General features: G+C 42.7%; 1 protein-coding gene across 1 annotated transcript in view; it reads right to left on the reverse strand.

The window, feature by feature from the left end:
- LOC126475244 (octopamine receptor beta-2R) overlaps nucleotides 1–24380 on the reverse strand; it is a 785384-nt gene that overhangs the window by 278911 nt on the left and 482093 nt on the right. Inside the window, exon 4 of the mRNA XM_050102934.1 lies at nucleotides 13873–13932. The gene's annotated coding sequence lies outside the window, so the exon portion shown is untranslated. The remainder of the gene's footprint in view (nucleotides 1–13872; nucleotides 13933–24380) is intronic.

Here is a 24380-nt window from a genome sequence, read left to right on the forward strand (position 1 = left end):
CAGTCAAACTGGCAGCAAGTGCTACGCCACCGTTAAACACCCAAACTGCTAATAGCACAGCTTAATGCTATGCGGAGTATACTTGTAAATTCGGAGCTACCACGGGTCCTACGTGAACTAAAAAGTGACATTATGTGCTTACAGGAGCCCTGCACTAGACAAGGGCATATCCCCAACTTTCCTCCAAGTGCGGTGACAGTTGCGGAGGGGACAGGCTGCATGGCATCTGTCATAATACTAAACAAAGAAATACATCCAGTCATAATTACAGAACTCTGTTCCGAGCACCTAGTTACAGTTGAAGTCACACACAAGGGGGATACTTGGATCATCGCGTCGCTGTACGCCCAATCCTGTCATTGCATCAAACCATACGCAGATCTCATCAGAGATGTTGCGCAATACGCTGGCAACAAAAAATTTCTCATCTGTGCAGACATAAATGCCAGATCAACCCTGTGGCATTCAGACAGAACTGACGAAAAAAGGTAGAATAATAAATGACATCATCAAAGGAAAAAGACTACACGTACTCAACAAGGACATCACCCGACTCACATCGGACACAACGGTCATTCATCAAACATACACATCACCCTCGTCAATAATGCCGCCATCAAACACATACGAGACTGGACCGTACATGACCAGATCACTGCTAGCGACCACAACATCACCACACTAACCTTAAGTGGTACACCAAAAGTCAACACAGAAACACTACCAAAAAGACTATTATTTGACAAAACAGACTGGGACAGGGTCAGACAAAAAATACATGAGCACACACCGCAAGACATCACCGGCAGTGTTGATTACAGAGCACACATGCTGACAGATATCATCACACACACACAGAACACCTGCATAACACAAAGAATGACAAAACACCAAAATATTCCCTGGACTACACAATTAATACGACTCAAACAAGACTCAAAACGTAAACGTAAGCTTTACCAACGAGGAATTTCAGATAGAGAAAGACAATTACGACTACACTACTACCGGATTGCCAAGGACAAATATAAACTTGATCTGAATAAGACCAGGAAAGACCATTGGAACAGTCATGTAGCAGCACAAACACAACTAAACATTTGGGGGGAACCATACAAAATCGTGACAGAGAAAATTAAGAGCCCACTGGTTCTGGGAACGCTGCGACAGGAGGATGGTGAGATGACTAAGGGCTGGAGACGCACAGCGGACTTCCTGCTGAGCAAACTCCTACCTGACGACATCGCAGACACAGACACACCACAACATGCAGCACTGAGACGCGGAGTAGACACAGTATGCACCACACCAACCGTCACCTGTCCATTTGCGCAGGAAGAAGTGGCAACAGCGATCTCAGAAAAAACCAAAAAGACGCCTGGACCGGATGGTATCCATTAAGAGGTACTGAAACAAATTGCACCGCAGATCACCCTGTTTCTCACAACGTTGTTAAACGATGCATTAAGGCTGGGCCGTGTGCCTGCAGTGTGGAAGACCTCGAAGGCGGTTATCATCAAAAAGGCTCCAGACAAAGACCCATCAGACCCCAAGTCATACAGACCAATTTGCCTTGTCAATACACTCGATAAAGTACAAGAAAAACTACTCTACAAAAGACTACAAGCACACCGAACACTAAGGGGACTGACACCACACCAATACGGCTTCAGGCTCTGAGCACTATGGGACTTAACTACTGAGGTCATCAGTCCCCTAGAACTTAGAACTACTTAAACCTCCAAATATCGGCCTGACATCACACACATCCATGCCCGAGGCAGGATTCGAACCTGCGACCGTAGCGGTCACGCGGTTCCAAACTGACGCGCTTACAACCGCATGGCCACACCGGCCGGCACGGCTTCAGGGAAGGGAAATCTATAGACGACGCAATTAACAGAGCACTCCAAATAGTACACGACACACCCTCCAAATACACACTTACAGTTACGATAGACATCTCAGGTGCCTTCGACAACCACTGGTGGCAGGCCTTGTTCAAGAGGCTCAGACACCTGCAGGTACCGGAGTCTCTGTATAATAGCTTCATGCACTACTGCAGAGACAGAACGGTCGTTTGGCAAATGGACAACCAGAAAGTGATTAAACGAATTACAAAAGGCTGTCCACAAGGGTCGATCTGCTGCCCCATCTTCTAGGACATAGTTATAGAATCGCTCCTACAGTTACTAGAGGAGCACATCTTGACAGATGGAGTTGTCGCTTATGTTGATGATCTACTCGTCGTAGTTTCAGCAAATAACCGTGCCCAGCTAGAAGAAAGAGCCAATGGAACACTTAGGGCAATAACCCAATGGTGCACAGATAATAAATTAAAGATAGCAGGAAACAAAACAACTTATACATTGCTAAAGGGTATTCTGCGCAGGAACCCAATAGTCAAAATCGGGGACACAAACATTAAAAGACTAGCAGTGACACGCTATCTAGGAGTATACATTGATGAACGATTGAACTTCCACGAACACATGCGAATATGCACAAAAAAAGCAGAAAAGATACTACACAAACTGGCTAGGCTAAATTCGGAACAATTCAGACTACCCCTGTCAGTGACACGAACATACCACTGCGCTCTCTTCGAGTCAGTACTATGATTTGCTGCCAGTACGTGGGCCCACAGGTTAAATCTCTCCACCAACAGAACCATTGTACGTCGAGGCCAAAGAAGTGTACTACTTCGACTAACAGGGGCATTCAACACAACATCAAATGACGCACTATGTGTCGTCATGGGAATCTTCCCCATAGATATCACCATCAGGTACCGCGCAGCAATGTGCTGGCTTAGGATGGGGAGAATAGACCAGGTTCGGCAGATCACTGGTGTACCGATTGAGACAACACGCCAACTCAGATCATGGCGAGTGGATACCTGGCAGAGCGAGTGGGCCAACAGCGATAAGGGCCGCCGTGTCTACAACTTCTTCCCTGACATCCGGGAAAGACTAAAACTACAACATATTGATCCCAGCCGCGGTATGGTACATTTCATCACAGGACATGGCCCTTATCCCACGCACCTGTACCGCGTGAGTCTGCAGCAGACTAATAGATGCACATGCGGGGAAGAAGGTTCCCCTGAACATACTGTCTTCTTCTGCGGACAACGCACGAACATAAGACACACAGTACACATAAATCGCCTGAACACACAGAACGAACTACATGCCATAATACGCGACCCGGAAAGGTGGACTGAACTCAACAAAATAACGGACGAAATTTCGAAGATCCAACAAATAGAATACTTGCGCAACAGACCCTACCGAAGGCAATTCGGTCCAAACAGACGTCACGATGCCCAGGCGGACACAGATATGATTAGCACCACGAGTGATGAAGAAGAAACAGATACAGACCAGGGCACCAACATAGATATTGAAGCGTCCAGCGCGGATGATCCATAGTGTCAACAAAGTCAGATTCAAAGAACAGAGTGGAACAACCGACAAGAGGTGCACAAGTCACACACAATCCTAAAAACAGATTGCACCTTATATGTAAGTAGTTAACAGCATCTCCATGTCTAATAAGAGCTTAAAGCTAGGTACCTCTTCAAGGGACCTACGCCTTCCGTTAAGAGGCAGCGCAAAGTCTGGATGGAATGATCTTAATTGTGGTCCCTCTCTTTTGAGCCCAACCCGACGGATACCTATGGTAGATCGGGGAAAACCACCGTTCAGGCTGTGTTGCTGGCGGGGCCGGAAGGTGGTAACTGCCACACCACGTATCATTGGCAGCGTGAATTGTTTGTACAACCAACCTACACAGCCTATACCTCAACCTCCACTACAGTAATAACTTCTGATCTGAAGCTTAAAGTTAGGCACCTCTTCAAGGGACCTACGCCCCCTGGTAAGAGGCGGCGCGCGTCCTGTATGGAAGGATCTTAATTGTGGTTCCTCTCTTTTGAGCCCAACCCGCTGGATACCTATGGCAGATCGGGGAAAACCACCGTTCTGGTCGTGTTGTTGGCGGGGCCGGGAGGTGCTTGCGCCTGATGTACTCTACTAGGAGCCTTGTAAGCTCAACACAAACCGTTAGCGTCATTAACTTATTACTTTTACCACAAGTACCCTTTCATTAGCAACTTTGAGCCAAGCACAAAATCAGTTACCTCTCTATTGTATATCGTAAATAGTTCAGCAGGCTGGACATGGAGGTCTTAGTCTTAGTTTCTAGCTTTAACGTATCCTAATATCTTCTAGTTAAGTTAGTTTTTAGGATGGTAGATGTTAAAGGCATGGTGAGCGACGGCCAGCGTCTTGAGGGTCATTCCAAGACCCGGGCCGCCGCCCACAACCAGGTGACGGTCAATGTTAAACCTATTCCTTCTCTATTCAGTTCTCTTCCTTCCTTCTTTCTAAATATTTAATTTAGTTTTGTTTATTAATATCTTACTTGATTTTGTATTAGTTATAAGTATTTCTAATGCTGCACAAAAAAAAAGATATCAAATGGATCTAAACAGAGCCCGCCTCCACGTGGCGGGACACGGGCAACGGTGTGAGTGGGGACGGGATCCGGTGTGGTGTTACATTCAGTCACTCCGGACCCCAGACCCAGTCACAGCGGCTAAGTGGCAACATACGACCCACCATAAGAAATTAGACGGTGGGTCATAAAATATAAGCAGCTAGTGAAAAAAAAGTGTCCGTAACGTAAGTTAGTTTAAGTTAGATTAAGTAGTGTGTAAGCTTAGGGACCGATGACCTATGAAGTTTGATCCCATGAGATCTTACCACAAATTTTTTACCCCAAAGAATTGTACTGCCCTGCGCATTTCAGCTTTGGAGTACGTTTCCAGTTACCACGCCATCTAACACAGGCACTCTGATGCATTTGTCACGTCTGGTGCAGGAGAACTTAGTCTGCAGGAAGCACAGAACATGTACTCCATTCTGATAATGTGCCACTCTTTTTGAGCGATGGTCTTAGTGTGATGTGAAACTTGTAACTTGGTTGTTGAGGTACCCTCGTATTAAGAAGAAGAGTTTCGTTGGCGTGGGAGGGTTACACTATTTATTTAACTTGTAGAAAACTGTTTCCATTCGACAACTTTTAAACAGAAATAAGACGCCTGCAACAGTTTTGCAGTATATGGAAAAAGGACATAGGCTTTTTCTTTTTATAGAATAATAAGTAAATAGAGTTTGTATACCCGTGTACAAAAATATAATAATTTAGTCACTGACTACTGTGTGTTTTTATTTGTATTTGAAGTATACGGTCCCGGGTAGATCCTGAATACGAGGTGTGATTTTTAAATTTGCCGGCTTTATGCATCCAACTTTCAAAACTTTTTTACCTTGTTGGTACACATGTTCCTTACAGAGTAAGACAAGAGTTTACGAGTGGTGCAAACATTTCAAATATGGTCGAGAAGATATTGAATGCGACGACAGCCCTGGATGCCGTAACACATCAATTACTGACGGCAGTGTGGAAGACGTAATGAGTATGGTTCTGGAAAACCGTCGAATCGCAATCAGAGACACTGCTGATAATGTCAGAATATCCTTTGGCTCACGACAAGCTATTTTTTTCAGATGTTTTGGTCGTGAAACGTGTAGCAGCGAAGTTTGTACCGAAATTGTTGCATTTCATCCAAAAACGACGTCGCATATACATCGCTCAGGAATTGCTGAATGAAATCTATAACTATCCAGAACTTCTAAAGAATGTTGCAGCAGGGTACTGTAACAACAACAACGCTGTACTATTGTACATGTAATATTTTTTTCTTCTGATTTTCGATAAATTAGTGTAATCGATGTTCTGATTTCATTTTTTTTTGTTTCATGTCACTGTGTTAAGAAAACTGTAAACAAATTTCAATATGAATATTAATGTTTAAGTCAAATGTCAAACAATATTGTAATAGAATTGAAATGTAAGAAACGTTGAAACTGTTGTAAGACGTTAAAATTGTAATTGTGCGTCTGGTCCATACATAGGCAATGTATTAGGATATGTAGAAAGCAAAACCTCGGGTGAATACCCTGTCTGTAGGGGAGCGGTAAAAGGTGGATGGCAGGCGAGCGCGGAAAAATGCACGCGGGCGCTGTACGGCATAACGGGCTCAGCAGTAGTAGTTGGAGTTGGGCATTGGTCTGAGAAACACGCTCTGGATCGAGGAGGCTCTCCTGGAAGACGTAGGTTCATTGAGCCTCGGATATGCCGTTCAGACGCCTATACAGCATGGCAAAATTCCATAGGCACTAAATGGAAAAGTATTGCGACGCTATGAAGAAGTAAAGTGCCGATACATCAAGAGCTATTGCTGTGGTTGTATGTGTGCTCTGTGCCTCGGCATCTCGCCGCCCGCCAACCGCCGCATCGATACGAACAGGTTGAAACTTTTAGTACTGTATTCGTGTGGACCAGTGTTACTTTTGTTCCATACTGTTCAATAACAACTTAAATTTTACCAGAACTGTCCTATCATTTAATTATTCTCACAACTAACCTAGCCAGGGTCCTTTCCAAATGTTGTGCAATCCGAGTGTCCCGAAATGAAGAATTAAAGTTTATGTTAATAATAATTACCTGCAGACCTAGCTATGTTAGAATGATGTTTAAAGAACTTTTTTTGTTAATGAACTAATAGACGAATAACAAAGGTCTGACAAAGTTGGAAGATAATTTTGATATCGATTTAGAAATGAAGTTTAATTATTTTGAGGATGATATAATGGTATTTAAATGAGCAGGAAATAAGACAAAAAGAGTAGTAAATCGTATATTGGAAATCTTGAGAGCATAATGATTTCAGTAATTAATTGTTTTAATACAGTGATCATAACAGTTTCAGGGTCCCCCTCCCCCCCCTCTTTTTTATTCATTTGAATTCTGAAGTGTTCTAGACTGATTTGATCAGCAAAGTTAAAGTCAATATGAAAAACCAAAATTTATCAGTGTTTTACCTTTATCAAAATTGACATTGTGTGTGTGATTCGAAAGTGCTATTTCTAGGGTAACCTAGGCCCGATTTTAATCAGATCAATAGACAGTACGAAGTTTTGTAGTAAACATTATAGTGTAGTGTTATGTATTTATGGTTTATCCATATTAGTACAAAAAGTGAAATTATCAGTTCAGTAGATTTTCTGGTTCTAAAATTTACCATATTATGCTGTGTTACTACGTGTTGTTTTGCTTGAACGTAAATCAACTTGTACAGGGAAGAAACTCAGTTAATGCCTAATTAGGCTAGCGACCGTATTATTAACAAATTGGTAGCATCTTCTGTGTTGTTTCTTGTCCGTCCTGACGTGTAGTTGCATTTCGGACTTGCTTGACGTATCATTGTTATTACAGAGTGAATGTAAGTCTGATTTGCCTCCATTCAGGTACACGCGGTCAATATCTACACAAAAATCCTTTCTTACAAGGTGAAGCCCGTCAACTTACCATGGTACAGGCTTTAAAGAGTATCGTGTGTGCACAAAGCGCAGCGTTACAGTGCGAATCAAGGGTATACAGGAATGACGTGGAAACCAAGGCCCATTCGTCAAAAATGGAAAATGCCTTTAGAGCTAAGACCGAAAAAGTTCGACAAGTTCAATCACAAGTAAAGGCTGTTCTCACTTTCTTCTTGGACTACAATGGGATAGCCGATCATGACTTCCTGGGTTATGGTAGTGTGGTCAATAAGGAATACTACCTGGAAGTTATGCGCCGTTTGCGTGAAGCATCAAAACAAAACGACTGGAATTGTGGCCAAACCACTAGTGGAAATTGCATCACGATAACTGTCCCGCATACTCCTCAACCCTTGTTCGTAATATTTTGGCAAAAAACAAAACCGTTATGTGTCCTCAGCCACCGTATTCGCTGGATATAGCCCCCTGCGACTTCTTTCTGTTCCCGAGGCTGAGACAACCATGAAAGAACGTCGTTTTGCCACCACTTATGAGATAAAACGAATCGCAGAAGGAGCTGAACACCGTAACGAAATTGAGTTCCAGAAGTGCTTCCAAGATTGAAAAAGGCGCTGCCATAAATGTATTATATCATAGGGGGATTACTTTGAAGGGGACAAAGTTGATGTTGATGAATAAATAAAGATTCGTGAAGAAAAAACAGAGGTTCCCCTTACTTTTTCATCGCACGTCGTACATACGTATAAAGTAAACTGGACTTTTGGCCTCGGTTATGACTCCGGAGAAAGACAAAAGTATCTATTGGTTTACCTGCAGCCGTCGAGTGACTTAGAGGAAATAAACAGTTGGAACACTAGTTTTTCGGACTCTCTTCGTGGTCCTGAGGTGCCTTTTCTCTTGTGGCACTGTTACTTAAACAAGTTCACAAATAATGTCATCCACAAACTTTATCCAGTCTCAGCTAGAGCTCCGCTGGAAATGTAAACGCCGCACATCAGTTTTCCTGCAGCCAGGCATTGCAGCAATGGCGAATCTGGAGACTGTGCTATTACACCCATAGCTTACGTGTGTCTGCATTACAAGTCCAGAACAGAAGTGGGTTAATGCAGGCGTTAGGTCAGGGAAGCTCAGCCAAAATAGAAGTGGGTCACTGATCTGCCGCGGGACGCACTCTCGGCGGGAGAGTTGGGACGTAACAACGGCGCGAGATGTTGCGAAAATAATGTCTCTGTCGTTGCCAGCACTGCACTCGCGGGAACGAAAAACAACGGAGCGAGAGGCGAGCGAACGCTCGAGGGGGCTGGCCCGGCCGCGAGATGATGGAGCGGCGCCCGCTGCTCCTCGTCTCATTCTCCGTCTCCCGTTCTCTGTCTCCCTCTCTCCCTCTCTCTCTGTCTCGTTGGTGGGTCAATCGATTGGCGGCGTGGGATCGACTCGTCCGTCGCGGCGGTCGGCCCGCGACGGCAACGTCGGTAAATAACGCGGCCCGTTACCAGCCGGCCGGGCCATCGCCACTGGCAGCAGTTCGTTTCCGAGAAAAACGGCCTCCTTCTTCAGAGCGCCTCATTGCCGCCTGTAACTAGAGGACTCGCCGCGAATCCCCGGCGCTCTCCAGAGACGATGGATGAGCGCCGACGCGGGACGGAAAACGAATAAGGCCGCGTCGCCGTTATAACTCGGTGCAGCTGGCAGTCGCGATGTTGTAACTTCCAGCGCTTCACAGGAAACCAAAGGGAGGTCTTCCTGAAGTTGTGATTTCTAACTGTCTCCATCCTTTTTTATACACTAATGGGAATATTTTAACATTTCGTAAACGAGCCATTTTATCGCAAGATTTGTCGACACATGACATTTGAAAGAGAACCAAAAAGAGTTTGTGCGCCACATTTCAAATGTGAAGTACCTTTAGCTACCGATATTATTATTAGTACACAGAATGTCGTACCTGACTTTGCCACCTCATTTATTTCCAAAATGAAACAAGGAGTGAAAAGTACGATTGGCCATAGGTGCATCTGTGTCAGGGGCTCTCACAATACGCAGAAATACACAGTCCCTACAAGTAAACAAACATCGCTTTCAAGGCCAAACTAAGGTTTTTAATTTTTTACTTTTTTTACTTTTATTTATATTTTTTTAGTGATCCAAATCATATACATTCTGGAACACTTAGACTTTAAGTAATGGAAATGGTGCTCTAGTTTCTACCGTAATGCGTTGCCTGCACTGTCCTGATACCTGTCATAGGCAAACCGTGCTATGTGCATTACGGCAGAAACTGTGGCGCCGTTGCCATCCTTTTAAATCGACGTATTTCCGAAGATACTACCTTCAGAAAAGTGAAAACAAGTCTACCGACGCTGACTGTCATTTGGGTAGAAAAAACGTACATGTGTCATTTAAGAAACCGTAACTTTGTGTTGAAAGTGATGTTCGTTTCATTTACGAATGGTGCATTCCTGCTCACATGTGAGCCTCTGGCCAACTGCATTTTTCACATTTTGTTTCGTTTCGGAAATATACGAGGTGCCAGAGTTAGATGGAACACCCTGTAGGTCTGTGTTAGAACACCTTCCAGCGTTGTTCGACAGCCAATTTTCGTAAACGTCTAGCGTTCCATTCATCTTCTCTTAACTCTCTTGATCCCATTGCTTTTACAGTTCCCTCTACTTGGGATTTCTCCTGCCTTCAGCGTTTCCTGCGGTTCGGTTGTATACACAGAATGGTCTTCGTAGATAACCTGGACTCATCCATCTGCCAGACATAAACATAACATGTGTAGGGTGTTCCATATAATTCTGTTACATCAAATACCTCCGAATCGAAACAAAATGTGCAAAATGCAGTTCGGGACAGCGATGCACCTTGATAGGGCCCAAAAGTGAGCAGGAATGCTCTATTCATAAATGTGAACGAACATTAATTGTTCCTATTCCATGACGGTTGTTAATGACCCTTTTACACCCCTTCGTAATTGAACCTCTTCGTCATGCACTTTTCCTCTTCCACACAGTTCCATGATCGTCTGAACACATCTATTTCTGTGGCCCCCAACTTCACCTTATTCTCTACATGGCTCTGCCCCATACAACAAGGAACTTTTGATCATAGTTTCAAGGATAATCTTTATCCATTTCTTTCCTATTTCGCTACTCCAAAGGATTCCGTTTAAACAAGCGAGCCTCATACATTCGTTTCGAAATTTTGTGAACATCCTTACCTGTCGTATCAAATTCTACTTCTAGATGTGTATAACATGTATAAGTTGCGGTTTCTTCTCTATAGACATAGATGCTGGATAGTTCAGTCCTCACAGGAAGACTGTTTTCTGTCAGTTAATCTCTAACCTCCATCGCTTATACCTTTTCCGTTGTTTTCGCGTCATATATACTAGATCGTCTTTATCGTTGACAATCATGGACTGATCATCCTCAAATTGTAGTGTATATAGACATATATCACACATTTATATACTAATTTCTCTGCATTTCCTTTTCCACTGATTTAGACCTTATATTACACATCTTTAAACAGGATAATGGGTGCGTGAGAAACACCTCTCTAAAAAAAATAAAAATAAAAAGGAACTTTAGTCCGGTTGGCTCGGCTTATAGTGCCTTATAACACTCCTTTCCCAGCGTTGCACTTGAACTTAAAATGCAGGATGTATATTCCAGAAATGGCCAACAAAGTTCAGGAAGTCACCTGAGCAGCAGAAGGGGTAATATTGGTCTCCTAAGTCCAGAGAGACAGGTAGTGTAGAGGAAGACAATCTTGAGCCAAAATCGTATCATCCTCTATGTTGTGGGTTGAGGGCTTGACAGGTTCCCTGACACCTGTGTAAAAGACTTTTATTACCAGGATGTCCAATGAAACTTCCTGGCAGATTAAAACGGTGTGCTAGTTCTCCTAGGTTCGCAGGAGAGCTTCTGTAAAGTTTGGAAGGCAGGAGACGAGGTACTGGCAGAAGTAAAGCTGTGAGGACGGGGCATGAGTCGTGCTTGGGTAGCTCAGTTGGTAGAGCACTTGCCCGCGAAAGGCAAAGGTCCAGAGTTCGAGTCTCGGTCCGGCACACAGTTTTAATCTGCCAGGAAGTTTCATATCAGCGCACACTCCGCTGCAGAGTGAAAATCTCATTCAGGAAGTCCAATATTTTCCTCGAAGGATTGTTTCAAATGGTTCATATGGCTCTAAGCACTATGGGACTTAACATCAGAGGTCAACAGTCCCCTAGACTTAGAACTACGTAAATCTAACTAACCTAAGGACATCACACACATCCATGCCCGAGGCAGGATTCGAAACTGGGACCGTAGCAGCAGCGCGGTTCCAGACTGAAGCGTCTAGAACCGCTCGGCCACAGCGGCCGGCTTATTTAAAGGAGATTCATCTGGTTTCACAAGGCTATATCCCCTGCATGAATAAGGGCAGATATTTGGGGTGAATTTTAAGTTACACATAAGACTACGAACACTGTACTTTATGGCGGAGCTGTTCTAGGCGCTACAGTCTGGAACCGCGTGACCGCTACGGTCACAGGTTCGAATCCTGCCTCGGGCATGGATGTGTATGATGTCCTTAGGTTAGTTAGGTTTAAGTAGTTATAAGTTCTAGGGGATTGATGACCTCAGATGTTGAGTCCCATATGATAAGAGCCGTTTTTGATCACTGTACTTTCAAAATAAGTTTTACATTTAACACGTGTGCTCGTACAAACTTGGGATGGTCTTTAGTTATGTTTGAAATCAAGGTTTAAATTTATCTTTTATAAAACTTCAATGTGCTGCATCCCCCCCCCTCCCCCACCTCCTAGCACAATGCACCCCATCACCCAACTACATCTCGCGTTCTGATGACGATAGTCAAACTCCTGTCAGCATGTCTGGAGTTACTACATTCACTGATGTTACTATCGGCTGCACAAGCCACCCAATGCTTCTGCAGGTCTTTCATAAATGCCGACCAAAAACTTTTTTTTCAGTCATCAGTCTTCTGGTGGTTTGGTGCAGCCCACCACAAATCCCTCTCCTGTGTCAACCTTTTCATCTCAGAGTAGCAGTTGCAACATACTTCCTCAATTATTCGTTGGGTGTATTCCAATCTCTGTCTTCCTCTACAGTTCCTATCCTCTACAGCTCCGTCTAGTACCATAGGAGTTATTCCCTATGTCGTAACACAGATCCTATCGTCCTGTCAATTGTTCTTGTCAGTGTTTCCACATGTTTCCTTCTTCCCCATTCTGAGGGAAAACCTCTTCATTCCCTACCTAATCATTCCATCTACTTTTTGACATCACGTCTCAATCGCCACATTTAACACTCTTCGATTCCCTCCTATTCAAAAAACATTACCTACCATCGGCTCAAGCGACTTCAGAGGCCAATAGTGCAATGCGACTTCCGATCGTCCATTATGGTTTTCACACTTCTCACCGTTAAGAAATGGTGCAACATGTACAAGACTGTGCAGTAGTAGTTCATCCTGCTGTACACTGAAATTTTTGTAATTTTCTCGCAATCACAGAAAAGGAATATCCGACATATTTGGGAACTTGATACCTGTAGCCGTCTGTTTTAACCACCTCTTCCATAAAAGAAGGATGGTCTGTGAATGTTCTCTCGTTTAACGGCACAAAATACGTGAAGCGTATAAAAGTCTCTACTGCGCTCGAATAGGGTTTATGGCTGCTGTGAATCCATGTTTTTACTTGTTCACTTTTCCATATGGAACGCAACATCATCACTTACACTAAAAGTGGAAGGATAGTGTTATCCTTATCTCCATACTCAGAGTGATTTCGTTAAAAAAACCATTAGTTGTTGCCTCTCACCAACATGAATTACTTGTAACAACTGAGTCCTGTACCGCCTGAAATTGAAAACTCACCTCAAAACATGCTAGACAGCCACATGAATAACAATTCGCGGCAGTCATGACGAGAATCGTTTGTCGACTACGCGAAAAACGCGATTGACTGTGATTTCTTGATTGGGTCTATGACAGTAACCTGTTGATCGCCTCTTTCACAAACAACGACTGTCTTGCTTTGAGCTGTAGGAAGAGAGGTGCCGCACTCTCGTCCAGAATGACACCGCACAGTTATAGAAGAATTGCACCTCCTTAAACGGCGAATTCTAAAAGCCTTTGGATTCCGTGTCATTAAGGTATCGACGCTCACTGGGTGATGAACCAGGGAGCGAGCGAGGTAGCTGTATAAGGGAGACCCTACCAGCAGCCATATGAAACCACAACCTACAACCGCAGCCAAAGAGAACTTCTAGATTCGATTAAGTTTGTACAAAATACTAAAATCATTTTTTGAGACATTATTCTTGGACACCATGTGTAAAATGTAAACAGTATTCCCTCTTAAATTAAAACAAAAACAAAGAACGACATGTATGTAATAATAATGAATGTAGGAATAACGTAGCGCAGAGTTTTAGCAAGCTATACTTACAGGTACGTGTACATTGTCTCGTAAGCTGCTTTAACGCCTCCGCTTAGTCTGATGTATTGCCTGCAAACAACAGAGATACAGATTTAGAAAGATCCAGTTTCGCTAATTGGCGGCTAGGTAATTGAACATAAATAAATTTGAAGTCAAAGGTTAACATGGAAACTAATAAAATGTCGTAATCGGGAAGTCATACTAGGGAAAGGGAAGAGGTTTTTGAAACGTGCTTATTCTATTAACAATTTCACCTATAGAATCATTGAAAAACTAATTAGATGTCTTGAAACTGAACAATTCAATTTTTACAAGGATGTAATAGGCCTCCCAAAAACTGAAGTATAGTCATGTAACAGTTTTAACTCTCGCATTGAAGCTTTCAGAAAATAGAATAGGACGTGCTTAAATATTGAGGGCAAAATACATTTTCTTCAACTTTTTTCCGCGATGTGTCAGCAGAAGCTGAGCTTCACAGGAAGCTTAATCAGTTATACCGTAATTCACACAAACGCCATTCCAGGTTAATAAGAAGCGTTTCACCAACGAACCATGGACCTTGCGGCAGTGGGATGGCAGACTGAGTAATGGTTCCTAAAGAGGGGCACCACCCTCTGCAGTAGTAGCAGGAGCAAAAATACGAAAAACTGCCTGAAAAATTAACCAATATAGGCATTCCATATGGCTGAAAGCAAGGGAAAACTATAGCTGTTATATTTTCCGGGAACATTCGGCTCTTCTGTATGGGCTTTATGGCATTCTCTTGGATGAAAGATCTCCAGAGGGGGACTAGCCAGAAGGGTGTACTTCAAAAAACTGAAAAAAATATCGGCCCTCTGCTGGGCAACCTGTGAAATTACATCCATTAATCGAGCTAGTAGGTTACAGGATTTATAAACGGATAGGAGGAAGTTAGATATAGTGAGAATTAATCAACGTGCGCTCGCAGGGGAACAGGACTTCCATCAGCTGAGTACAGGATTATCAACACAAAATTGAAGCGGTATTGCAAGAGCAGATTTAATAATGAACAAGAAGATAGTTATATAGATAAGCTACTATAACACCTTAACGAACACAATACCGTTTTTTCGTTATTTTTTGTGTCATCATTCTTCTGACTGGTTCGATGCGGCTCATAGTGAATTTCTCCCCAGTGCAAAACTTTTCATCTCAGAGTAAGCACTTACAAACTACGTCCACCTGCAACCTGCGACCTCAGTTGCTGGATATATACCAATCTCTGTCTTCCTTTACAGTTTTTGCCCTCTACAGATCCTTCTAGTTAAAAAATGGCTCTGAACACTATGGGACTTAACATCTGTGGTCATCAGTCCCCTAGAACTTAGAACTAATTAAACCTAACTAACCTAAGGACATCACACACATCCATGCCCGAGGCAGGATTCGAACCTGCGACCGTAGCAGTCGCGCGGTTCCGGACTGAGCGCCTAGAACCACTAGACCACCGCGGCCGGCTCCTTCTAGTTCGATGGAAGTCAGTCCCTAATGCCTTAACAGATATCCTACTACACTGCCCTTCTTTTTTTCACATACTGCGATCTTCGCCGATTCTGCGATGGACCTTCTCATTTCTTACCTTGTCAGTCCGACTATTTCTCAACATTCTTGCGTAGTATCACGTCTAAAATGCTTCGAATCTCTTCTGTTCTGGTTTTCCCACAGTCCACTGTGGTTCAAACGCACGTTCCCAGAGAGACTAATGGAATCCTGCAACTAATCTGAGATGGTAATAGCCAAGACTCTGGTCAAGAATCAGAAGACGGGGAGGTATACATCGAAAAGGCCAGGAGATAAAGAAAGATTTCGGTTATATTACACCTTGATCAGGCAGAAGTTCTGAAAACAGCTATTTGACTATATGGCGTACCCAGGAGCAGATGTAGGCTCAGGACACAATTTGGTAACGATGAAGAGTAGGCTGAAGTTTAAAAGACAAGTCAGAAAGAATCAATGCACAAAGACGTGATATACGGAAGTAATAAGTAGTGAAGAGATACGCTTGAGTTCTCTGTAGGTATGGCTGCTACGATAAGGAATAGCTTAGTAGGCAGTTCAGTTGAAGAGGAACAAACATCTCTAAAAAAGGGAGTCACAGAAGTTGGAGAGAAAATCAAAGTAGCTAACTGCGAAAAACCATGGCTATCAGAAGAAATACTTAAATTTATCGATGAAAAAAGGAAGTCCAAAATATTCAGAGAAATTCAGGAATACGTAAATACAAGTCACTTATGAATGAAATAAATAAGAAGCTCAGGGAAGCAAAGGCGAAATGGCTGCATGAAAAATTTGAAGCAAAGGAAAAAATAATTACTGTTGGACAGACTGACTCAGCATATAAAAAAGTCAAAACAACCTTCGGTGGAATTAAAAGCGAAGTTGGTAACATTAAGAGTACGAAGGGGATTCCACTGTTGAAAGTAGAAGAGAGAGGGGATATGTGGAAACAGTACGTTCAGCGCCTCTATGACGGGAAGGAATTATATGACGATGTGATAAAAGAAAAAACCGGAGTCGACAGGTAAGACATAGGGGATCCAGTACTTGCATCAGAATTTAGAAGAGATTTGGAAGAGTTGTAATCAAACATTGTAGAAGGGATATATAACATTCCATCAGAATTCCTAAAACCATTGGAGGAAGCTTCAAGAAAATTATTATTCGTGATGATGTGTAGAATGTATGAGACTGCCGATATACCATCAGACTTTCGGAAAAATATCATCCACATAATTCGCAAGATTACAAGAGCCGACAAGTGCGAGAATCATCGCATGATCAGCTTAAGAGTTCGTGCATCCAAGTCGCAGACAAGAATAATAGCAGAAGAATGGAAAAGGAAACTGAGTGTCTGTTATATGACGATCAGTTTGGCTCTAGGAAAGGTAAAGGGACCAGAGAGACACTTCTGATTTGCGGTCGATATATGAAGCACGACTGAAGAAAAATCATGCCTCTTTCATAGGATTTGTCGTTCTGGAGAAAGCGATCGATAATGTTAAATGGTGCAAAACATGTGAAATCCCGAGAAACATAGAAGTAAGCTATAAGGAAAGAAGGTACAAGAACCACTGGGGAAGAGTAAGAGCTTATAACCAAGAACGAAGTGTATGGATTAAAAAGGGTGTATGACAAGAGATGTAGTCTTTCTCTCGTGCTATTCATCTATATGTCGAAGAAGAAACTACAGAAATAAAAGGAACGTTCAAGAGTGGGATTAACATTCATGGTGGAAGAATATCAACGTCAAGATTCGCTGATGACATTGCTATCCTTGGTGAAAGTGAAGAAGAATTACAGGATCTGTGAAACGGATTGAAAAGTGTAATGAGTATAGAATATAGATTGAAAGTAAGTCGAGGAAAGACAAAAGTAATGAGAAGTATCAGAAGCGAGAACAGCAAGAAACTTAAGATGAGAATTGGGGATCACGAAGTAGAAAAAGTTAAGAAACTCTAACAAGGCAGCAAACACTAATGACAGACGGAGCAAGGAGGACAGAAAAAGCAGACTACCACTGCAAAAAGGACATTCCTGGCAAAATGCAGTCTACTAGTATCAAAAAAAGGTCTTAATTTGAGGAAGAAATTTCTTAGAATACACGTTCGGAGCGCAGCATTGTATGGCAGTGAGACATGTGAGACATGGACAGTGAGAAACCAGGAACAGAAAACAATAGAAGCATTTGAGACCACAGAAGAATGATGAAAGTTAGGTGGACTCATAACGTAAGGAATGAGGAGGTTCTCTACAGAATCGGCGAAGAAAGGAATGTATGAAAAACACTGACAAGAAGAAGGCCGAGAACGGTAGGACATACATTGACACATCAGGGAATAACTTCCTTAATACTAGATGGAGCTGTGGAGGGTAAAACCGTGGAGGAAGACAGAGGTTGGAATACATCCAGGAAACATTTAAGGACTCAAGTTCCCATTGCCACTCTGAGATGAAAAGGCTGGGACAGGAGACGAATTCGTGGCGGGCCTCATCAGACCAGTCGAATGACAGATGGCCACAAAAAAATTAAAGTGTGAAGATACGTGTAACTAATGCAATGCTAATTTTTATCTATGGTGGACTTTATAGGATTCATGTTAAGAAAAAATTAAATATTGTGACAATTGTTGAGCGGCTGCAAGTAATAGAAGTGAAGAGAGCTGCAGTATTTGCTAAAGAGGAGGCTAGTGCACTTAAAGGAACGAAGATAAAGGGTATGGAGGATCAAGAAACAGATGACCAAAAGGAATATGCAGCTTTTATGTTCTAAAACTGCATAGTGGTAAGCTAATAAGTTCACGGACTTTGATTTGCGATTTACGGGAAACCTTAATTTTTATCTTTCTGTTACACTTTTCTCCTAAATGGCTGAAGTGAAATTCACTAAAATCGGCACATATAATTAGAACGACATTCTCTACCACACTTGCCTACTATTTTCAGAAAACTCTGAAATAAGATGATGAATTTGATCTAAATTTTTAAATATATTTCTCACAGAAAAACAAATTTTGTAGATTTTTCGCAGATAAACGTCAGAGGAAGAAATTTAAGGCATAATGTTGTCTGTAGTCTGACTGCTTGTCTAAGCTGTGCAGCCAGTGCTTCCAAAGAAAATGGTACCACCGTTCAACAGTATTTTATAAATATTGTTGTCAACATTCAATTTAAGAAGTACCTATGTGATTTTCCCAGAAACACTTTGACTAATAAACCTTATTTCCTGCACATTTTTTGAGCTACTTCTGCTTTACAGGTCAGTGACGCTGTGTGGGGAAGAGAATGCTAAAAACACAACCTTTTACGAGACAGGTGCCCTGAAAAGACGACGTGGTGCCACTGTTGTGTTCAGTGTTGTCGTTGAGTTCATCATTGTCGGCACCTCACTATCTGCTGCCACGTCAAGAGAAGCCGAAACAATACTTGCTGTGCAGAGAAGCCGTGGTGCTCTAGATATTGTTGTTCTGTTCAAGGGGATGCTTGTCTTACTGCACATGACGTGGCTGAACGGTTCTGTATTGCCAAGCGAACAATAGTTAGTTAATCAGTTACATGTTCCATAGATCATATGAGAGATTCTTTTCTCGAAATGATGCGAACGAGACGGTTTACGAGCAGGACGTGTATACATGATTAGTGTTAACATTAATGAACACATTATGTCATGCAACCACACTTGAAAGAAAGCTTTTTTTCATATCCTGATTACGAGTTTGTAAACAGAAATTTGTCTATGGAACAGATGGAGGTGTGCAAGAGAAATTATTTTAGGTCAGATTTAAAATTCGCTTTGCTATTTGTCATACATTTTATGCTATAGGGAAATTATCAAAGATTTTTTGTTGCTGCATGTTGTGCTCATTTCTTACGCGCTAATAGCTTCAATAATGGGCCATAATGGTCGTTTTTTCCCTATGCTGTTGTGGGTGATTACTTCACTGTTTTCTCAAATTGTGATTAATTATTTATGACGAATTTCATCAGCGAATAAATGTACTGCGATCGCGCAGTTAAAATGCGTACGTGCTTGAAGAGGTACCTAGCTCCTTCAAGACTTAGTACCCACATGACGCTCGTGGGAGAACACCACATATTATTCTAATTGCTCGCTTTTGTGCAGTCAATACTTTCTTTCCAAGTGGTGGGTTACGGCATAAAATTATTCCCTAAGACATTCTTTAGTGGAAATGTGCAAAACATGTCAGGAGGTTAATTCGTTTGTTTCAAAATTAGCAACTGTACGAAGAGAAAAAGTAGATGTACGCTTCATCAGAAAGTACACCCAAAAATTTGCGGTACTATACTCTGTTTACCGACTCCTGTCCACCTGCTACAGCAATTGTTGGTCTCAGTATTTGTTGTATAGAGTTGAATGTAGTGTATTTTATCAAAATTTAAAGAGAGTCCATTTTCTGAGAATCACTTTATAATTATTTGGAAAATATCATTTACAGGTTTCTCTAGTATTTCTTTTAAAGCCAACTAACGGCCACTCAGCGTTATTTAAAAACAGGCGTACGTGCAACTGACAAGATACAGTGTATCGATATTTTAAAATATACCATGTCATCATTTCGGTTTCATACAGTGTTTTATTTTGATTATTTTAGAAATAGTAATTTTCATTTATTATGTTTATCTAACAGATTTTAACGATGGCTGCGGCTGAAGTGCACTGAGGTGTATTTCAATAAAGTAAAGATTTTATAGCGATCAAGACGGGCAACTACACTAACAATGGTACTGATTCTGGCCTCATACAATGATTTTAGGTCACTTATAGAACTGTTAGTTAATACAAGCAATTTAGCAGTGGGAAAAGAAAATGTGACTGTGCTTACACTGGCCAGCAAAGGAGGCCGGAGTAAAACATACACATTTTTTAAGACCCAAGAGTATCAAGTTTTTTAACTGGTTAACATCCTAAAATCCGAATAAGGAGGGGAGGCGAGCGTCTTGCATGACAACATCTTACTGATCAGTACTTACAAGAATCAGTATTCCTCCAATCAAAATTACCATAACACAGATCTGAATATTTTCTGCGTCGAAAGCACTTCTATCCTAGACTTCGCTTCTAGACCACACTTCGACGTCCCACGTCTTGAGGAGAGGGTCTCATCTGCTTGAGGTTAACTTAGGTAGAAATCAGCTATTCGTATCGAGCCGATCACTGATCTTGCAACCACTGCAGCCATCACTGCCAGATTCTAAATATTGTGAGACATAGGTGTAATAGAAAAACGAACTGTGAGGAAAGCCAAAGTTTAGGTAAACATATTTGGCATCTCCAATTTTCATTTCGAAAACTGAATTGCAGTTAGAAGTTAAAAATGCTTTCATCTCCAGCAGTAGATGCACATATAAATCCCTATATAGTATTTTTTATGGCAGTCATCTGCGCACGGAAATATTGTGTTCAGACATGCACGAACTTTGTATTACCTGCCGAGATCCTTCATCTCAGTGTATAAATATAAAAGTTATTGATTTTCACAATCATTAAATATGTTTTATTGTGAGAAGTCATGACATTCAAGCAGAGAGGTAACTATTGTAATAAGGTGAGTGTGTAGTGCTCATTATTTGATTTCATAGTCTGATGCTTTCCTTGATCATTGGTTTGATAAGTGAAAATTTAAATGTCTCAGATATTGCAGGGACAAATTCATCTTTTTAATTAATGCATCCAGTCCAAAAATATCACCTGTTCAGTAGTCGAGAACTCAAACTACGTACTCTTAAAATACCTTCATTTTATCAACTTATGTTTTGTAGAGTGGGTATTTTTGTGCAGAGATTTGTTAATTTAATATCTGAATGATATTTCCGCCATTTAACTGAAATATTTCTTTATTTTACATTACTATCATGATTTTGTCCTTAAGCCAATATAAAGTACAACAATGTTGAGTGTAATTAGACTTTGTTACAGGAATTTATAACAAGATAATAAATAATTTTAGATACTACAAAGTATCTGAAATCACACTAACTAAAGATGAAACAAGATTAATTAAAGTTGATTGAATACCATGGAAGAGCACCATTTCTGATAAAATATCCAGAGTCCTTGGTAAAACCCACACTCCTTACAAACTATAACTTAGGGCAGAATATCAAGCCTCATACATGACAGAAGGATCTAATAAATAGATTAGGAATATATAGGATACATTGTGCCATTTTTGAAAAATGTTACATGGAGCACACTGGATGGGCTTTTCTAGACATGTTTAAAGAACAGAGAAGGAAAACAGGATGTAACACCTTCACATTCAGCAAACACTTAAGGGAAAATGACCAAAATGCTGAAGGTATTAAGAAGGCTATAGATATAGATATTTTACATTGCCAAAAGGCAAAAAGATGAACATACTTGAGGAAATAGAAATTTACAGTGAACTAATTATTACTCTCGACAGATCATTAAATGACCAATTGGAATTACAGAACAAGAAATTTTTGGATAATTTTAGTTTTGTATTATCACATTTTGTTACACCCTAGCTGTAAATCACAGTTACATTAACGTCCATTTTTTTTATAACATTACATAAATATATTTAAAATGTAGTGAAAATATCATGAGGACATCCGTCCCTGGTAGCCGAGTGGTAGTTGGCCTTTGGCTGTGCTGCGGTGAGGACGTGCTGTTTGTGTTCCTGCCGCGGAGCGAGCGCTCGTGTTGTTTACATAGTACTCGGCCGTTTCGCGCGTGCCGTACTCAGCATATAGATCACTATGGCGCACCAATACAGAAAATCGACGCTCAAATTTACGTTCCGCAACGAATTTGCACGGCCCAAAGCACTCGAAGTCGAACGATTTCTACGAGAAGAAGTTAAAATCCCGGCGACCGAAATTCTCGACATTCACTTGTCCATTGTGAGTAGTATCGTATATGTCAAGATCATCAACGACGCAACATGTGAACGGATCCTTCGGGACACGAAACAGGGCCTCCGTTTCTGCCATGCTGATGCCAATGTGGGGACTGTGCACGTCGATTATTCTGGCATGGGACTTCGCACGATCAGAATTTTCGAACTTCCTTTCGAACTACCGGTGGAGGACGTCGTGACAGCGCTGCGCCCCTACGGCACGGTCCATGATCATATTGCGGAAAAATGGACGCAATTCCAGACATATTCTGTGCTGAACGGCGTCCGCCAGGTTCGAATAGAACTTAAAAGACATGTACCTTCACATCTGAATATCGGGCAACCGAAGACCTGCTCTGGTTGTGAGAAGGAGGGACACCTCAGATCAGAATGTATGCAACGTCGCATCACTCAACTGCCGCCGGCTGAAGCGGACCCGCCATCGCAGCCGACGCTGCTTCCTGTGACTTATGCAGCAGCCCTCACGACAGCTACCACTTCACCACGACAGCCGACATCCACTGTTAGGTCGCGGCTCCATGCTCCAATACAGGGCGATGATGACACACCCGTTCCAGAAGATACGGATTCAACTCCGATGCCGCCGCCCCCGTCGACTGATAACAACATACATGACGATAGCATGGCCGTAGACTCGCTTATTGTGCCTACGGCTGCCTTTGTGCCGGAACGTCGTGAATCTTTGCCATCGTCTGACATAGAAGGACACACCAGGAAGCAACGCTCTCCGAAGCGACGGAAGCGGAGGCGTAGAGCAACTTCCGAACGGGATGCGACACAGCCTCCAGAGGATGACGATTCCACCTTCAATGACGACGCTACCACAGAGGCAGCCGCCATTTGCTGCAGTGTGGCACCATCGAACGAAACTGAGGACAAACCACATGTATCTACAGTGGCAAAATCGGATGCCGAGCTGCAGGACAGATGCTGCCCACCACCTTCTGGAATGCAAGCACCCATGCCGTGTCCTGAGGAAGCTAGGGAGGCCGATCTTACTTTCAGTTCCCCGACGTGGGAACCATGCAAGTTACGCCAACAGGGCCCACGCCATTGGCACCGGCTCTCTAGCAAGGACTGCGGGTGAGGTTTGGGGGGATGCGGAGGTGTCAATACAGTCAGAAGCGTCATAGGTAATTCCAGTCTTAATGGATAACTTAATACCTGCGGTCCGGCAACAAGCTTATCGTATCGCCACGCTTAACCTCAACACAATACGAACGGCAGTGAAGATCCAGTTGCTGCGTGAGATGCTTCGTTCTTCGGCTGTTGACATTGCCCTATTGCAAGAAGTATATATAGCGGCCCTCCCCGTTTTCTACGGTTATGTGACATATGTGTCACCGGCGGACCGGAATGGCAGCGGTACGGCAATACTAGTGCGCGACGGAATTGCCATCGACGAAGTGACTTACCTTCCGTCAGGAAGGGGGCTGGCGAACACAGCACTGGGAACGCGCATCATTAACATTTACGCTCCATCAGGAACTGACCAACGCCGCGAACGATCGCTGTTCTACTCGGAGGATATCGCCCCCCTCTTTATCAGCCGCTTCGAGCAATATATCTTCGGGGGCGATTTTAACTGTGTGCTCCACCCCAAAGACCAAGTCCCACATTTCTCGACTTTCTTCGGCTCCTGGTTCGAGATCTGCTTCTCACCGACACGTGGGAGACAGTGCACGGTGAACGTCCCGGGCCGACATACCTTACTAGTCACTCCGCCAGTCGCCTAGACCGCATTTATGTATCACGAGCTCTAGCGCCGGGAGTATTGGACGCCGAACATTGGCCGCTAGCCTTCTCCGATCATAGCGCTTTCATATGCACACTCACTCTACAACAGCAGCGGATATGGCGCAGCCGAGGACCCTGGAAGCTGAATGTGGCACATCTTCAAGCCCCGGAATACCGTCAGATTATCGCCAACACATGGCTGGATTGCGAACGTCGTCTTCCCCGATACCCATCGACTCTAGCATGGTGGGTGGACTGTTCAAAACCAGCTTTTCGGCGTGTGCTAACACAATTCGGAAAAGATATCGCAGCTTGGCATCGTCACACATTGGACTTGTATTACACGATGCTCCG

This window comes from Schistocerca serialis, chromosome 4 (genome assembly GCF_023864345.2).
Source record: "Schistocerca serialis cubense isolate TAMUIC-IGC-003099 chromosome 4, iqSchSeri2.2, whole genome shotgun sequence".
Classification (NCBI taxonomy): domain Eukaryota; kingdom Metazoa; phylum Arthropoda; class Insecta; order Orthoptera; family Acrididae; genus Schistocerca; species Schistocerca serialis.